This window comes from Mustela nivalis, assembly GCF_964662115.1.
Source record: "Mustela nivalis genome assembly, chromosome: 9".
NCBI classification, from domain to species: Eukaryota; Metazoa; Chordata; class Mammalia; order Carnivora; family Mustelidae; genus Mustela; species Mustela nivalis.
In genome coordinates this window covers 29,935,570-29,940,697 of record NC_139028.1, presented here as the reverse complement: position 1 = coordinate 29,940,697, position 5,128 = coordinate 29,935,570, and positions in this window count along the sequence as shown.

The window sequence follows — 5,128 nt, the reverse complement described above, 5'->3', positions numbered from 1 at the left end:
TCAGTTAGTTCTCCAGCTTTGATGCTGTTCAAGGTCTCTGTTTAATATTAATGGAAGCTATCATTTATTAAATTCCCATTATCCATATGGCACTGTGTTTTGTGAAATTTATTTCAAAAGATATATTTTTTTAAATCTTCATCCAGCCCTACTGGATAAAAAACATCCCCATTTTACAGATGGGGAACTGAAGCTCTGAGATGTTACATAATTTGTTCAAGGTAACCTTTCATTCTTTGGATGCATTATTTAATATTCCATGTTACTCCACGGCCATTTCTGGATTTAAAACAGAATATCCTGACTCCAAACCTGTGAAAGTTCTTTCCACAGTGCAGCAGAGACTCGTACTACCTGTAATTTATAAAGCATGTGGCCACTCTGAACTACTTAAAATAAGCCAGCATCCCAAGTTGTTGCTAAGGGCAACTTAGTAAAGCATGTTAGATAAGCAATCTCAGTATCCTATGCAAATCAGTCTGGTAGCTCCAGGCCTGAGAGGTGGATTTGGAAGTAGAGAAAAAGGTTATTCAATCCCCTTCCTGGAGAGAGAAGTCAGAGAAAATTCTGTGATTACAGCAAACTAATCTTCAGGATTGCCAAACAGCTTTTAGCAAAAAGAAACCAGTTGATGATGGAGAACACTATATACATTACTCATCTGTGGCTGCCTAAACAACTGGCTCAAAATTTGTGCATCGAAGTTTCTGTGCATCAGGAATTTGGAAGCAGCTCAGATCGTGTGGTTCTGACTCAGTGGTTCTCCCGAGGTCACAGGCCCCCATATGCTTTCAAGGTGGCTCAGTCTCATGACTGGCAGGTTGGTGCAGGGTTTGGACAGGAGGCCTCAGGGCTTTGCCATGTGGGTCTCCCCATCAGGCTGCTCCAGCATCCTCATTGCCTGGCAGCTGACTTGCTCCAGAGTGAGCGATCCAGGAGAAGAAGCCAGGATAGCTTTTATGACCCAGCCTTGGAAATCGCACACCATCATTTCCATCACCATTCTTTAGGTTGTGGAGGCCAGCCCTATTCAATGTAAGGGGACGAATACTCAAGGGCATAATCTTGGGGAGTAAGCATAATTGTGGCCACAGTATGACACAATTATTTTAACTCTGAAAAAGATCAGTCACAGAAAGTTTCCCTAGGATGTTACTCCCACATCTGCACATGAGGGCACATGGCTGCGTGAGACCTTGAGACCAGGCTAGTTCTAATCTGAAACAGGATGGAGTCAGAGTAGGATACGAAGTGGATATTCTATATCGATTCTAGAATACAGGTGTGGTTCCAGGGAGTCAAAGGACCCAGGGTTCATAAAGTTCCCTAGCACCCTCAAAATGGATGAGCTAAGTATGGGGAAAAGATTACAAATAGAAAGAAAGAAAGTATGGAAGGAAGGAAGGAAGGAAGAGAGAAAGAAAGAGAAGAGAAACTGGGGAACACTAGAAAAGACTGAAAAAACTGAGGTTATTGTTGGCCTTCCCTTCTAGAAACTTCCAAGAGGGTTTGGTGGTATATGTGCTTTAGAGAAAGGGCTTTAAAGCAGACAAAACCTACAGGGCAGCCTCCAGCTTCTCACAAAACAAAAGGATTACAGCTTGAGACAACAAGAGGGAGAGGCCGATAGTAGCAGAGAGAGCGTGGGTCGCTTGAAAAAAGCGAGGAGAGAAATAGTTGTTTCTTGTAAAACTTAATATATTTTGTGGAGATCAATTCAAGTTGGGAAACTAAGCCCAAGGATAAATATCACAAGTCTCGCACGCCCACTATGGAAAGGAAATAGTGTCTCAGTGTCTGTGTGGTGTGACCAAGCCCATGCAACAAATTCTCTTACCGACTGACAGCCAGTGTCATGCAACACCAGTGTTAGGTATAACACATATATCGTATGATATGTCCTATTAACTAAACTTTTTAATATAGCTTTGTGATAGAAGAGCTGTTCTCACATTTCATATGATCCAAGGATCCTTGTTAAGAGATCATATGCTACTTGTACAGGCCATGAAACTTGACTATCTTGGGGAAGTCATGGGATAAATAAACCTGGAAAAATGTTACAGTTAGGTACTGTATAAGATGACGTTGTAATATACAGTAAAGTTAACCATAGCCATCAGAGTAAGAGAAGTCAAGTAGAGGCAGGATAGCGATAGCTTTGTTACAGTAGGAATGTCTATGGCCAAAATGCCTGGGATACGGCACATAATTCTATCAGTTACTAACATTGTAACTTACTCATATTACTTCTCTTATCTGTGCCTCATTTTCTTTATCATAATATGAATAATACCTACCTCGCAGGATTATTGAAATTTTTAGATGAGCTACCAGTTGCAAAGTTCTTTGATTAGGCATGTAGCTTATTTTAAATGGACATTAGTTGTCAGAATCTGAGTTCAGGTCATGTTATACACAAAAAAATATCTATTTTGGCATTTGCTTCGCTCTAACTATTTTAACAAGATATTTAAATGATTTATGGAAAATGGAGGCTTTAACGCAAATAAGTGATGGATTCGAGCAGCTATTTTCTATTTCAGGAAAATACTCACCGTAGAGCTTGGACCTCATGAAAGTTGAACACTATCACCTCCTCGTGATATTGCAGCTTTCCGGAAGAGACCTCACCTCCCTTGAGGTTGAAAAGGCAAAAACAATGGTGGGATAATACCTCTACGTGAATCCAAGCAGCCATTGTCCAAACTGCATAATTCTATAAGAGGGGAAAAAAAAATACACGCACCATTTTGGGGGCCTCTTTAAACAATCTGAAGAACTGGGTAATGAATCGGCCTTACCAAATACTGTGATGGGTTTAGCTCATCTGTGTTCGGATCAGGCTGCGCCCAAGAGAGCCCATCATCCTAAGTCTTTTCCAAAATAAACTAGGTTCATGTACTGTCAGGAGCTGGGTATTTGGTGTCACTTGTAAAAATCAAAAGAAAAGCTTTTCTCGTTTCTTTGCAATGTCTTTAGCAGATTAAGAGTTACAAAACTGAGAAAACAGGGAGCTATAATAACAGTTTGTGCTTCCAACCAGTCCCAGGCTTCAGTATTAATAGATTTTCCACTCCAAGTGTTCTTACTTGAGTGGCTGCAAGTTACACTGATGAAAGGGAAGTAGCAATTACTACTCAGACATGTTCTTGTGGACAGCTATTGGCCTCCAAGCCACTTTTTACTTTTTTTTTTTCTTTTTAAGATTCTTGGTTGTCATTTACTTCTCTCCTGCTGGAGAGTGAAGTAATACTGAATAAAGACATCGACAGCAAAAGAAAGAGCTCCTGGTTTTTGGGAGATATTTTCCTGTATTGACCGATTCAGATCCAACTATTGGTGAATATACTCCCTTCACTCCTTAGGACTGTTTGCAAGCCTACCCTGACCGCTTTCCCCAAACCATCAAAGAGGAATTACCCACACTTTTTACTTAATATCCAGACAGATAAACCCAATGTCTTTAGACTTGGTTGTGATTGCCTAGTTATGCTTCTGCCCATCCTATACCCCAGAGCAATGGTTTTTAACCAAGATGAAGCTCAAAGTCATGTGAGTTTTTGCAAACCAGACATGTGTAAGCTCACATTAATAGTCACATTAATAGGTCAAAGCGGTGCCAGACTGATAACAAGAAATAAGGTCCTAGCCCTAAAGTGTATCCATAGTCATTGTATTCCTCATATACTTGCAACAAGAAAACATATTACCTGTTTCTCTCGACAATGGTTTACAGAGGAGTGCTGGGGGCGCTCAAACAGTTGAGCGTCTGCCTTCAGCTCAGTTCACGATTCCGGGGTCCTGGGATCAAGCCCCACGTTGGATTTCTCTGCTTAGCAGGAGCCTACTTCTTCCTCTTGCTTCCCCCTGCTGCTCCCCCTGCTTGTGTGCGTGTTCTGTCAAATGAATAAATAAAATGTTCTTAAAAAGAAAAGAAAGAATGATTGACCAACAAACTATGGTTGTTCAACTTGGGTATTCTTGGCAGACTTTTTTTTTCTTTAAATGAATGATTATGCCTCTCAAGGAAAACAATTGACAGCATTTGTTGCCAATGATCAACTTAGAGCATTCGAAAGAAAACAGAATTTGGAAAACTTTTTGTTTAAAAGGATTTTATTTATTTATGAGAGAGAGAGAGAAAGAGAGAGAGAGAGGGCACATTGGGGGAGGGGCAGAGGAAGGAGCAGATGTCCCACTGAGGAGGGAGCCTGGCACAGCTGGATCCCAGGACCCTGAGATCATGGCCTGAACTGAAGTCAGATGTTTCACTAACTGAGCCAGCCAGGCGTCCCAGAATTTTGGAAAACTTTTGCCAGGAGCTTCATGGATACCCCCTACTAACAAATGTAACTTTTTTGGTGTTTTATGATGAAATGCTTCAACATTTGGAAGATCTACGTGAGTCAGCAATCCAATATTTTCTAAATGAGCAGTGCGTGATCATGCATGGATAAGAGAGTTATACGAAATGCAGGACAGACTCGGGGCACCTGGGTGGCTCAGTTGGTTTATGGACTGTGAACTGGGAAAAAAAAATACTATGCCTCAATATCCTTCTGATCTTTGAATGCCTTATACAGCATTCAGATCAGGTGGTCACCATGTCCTTGAACTCTTCCAGTGAGGCAGGGACTTGGGACACTTAAAAGAAGCTCTTCTATCTTTGAAGATGTCTGTTAATAAGTTATTTCCCAAAATTTATTTCCTTAAGACATGCTTAGAGTAGTCTGAGTTTTTCCTCTTGAGACCACACGGAATGAAAAAAGAATTTTTCTAATAGCCTTTTCAACTATTGAAGGAGAAGTTCCACCTTTAAATATCCCCAACTTCTATAAATATCCCTATAAACTTCCTATAAATATCCCCAACTTCTGTAACCATTTCTCACTCAAAAAGTAATACATAGGGGTGGGGGATGGGAGGTTGGGTGAGCCTGGTGGTGGGTATTATAGAGGGCACGTATTGCATGGAGCACTGGGTATGGTACATAAACAGTGAATTCTGGTACACTGAAAAGAAATTAAAAAATAAATAAATAAATTTTTAAAAAATTACTTAAAAAATAATACATAGTTTTAGTTGAAACAGTATCTCCAACATAAGCCTCATTTTTTTTAAGTGT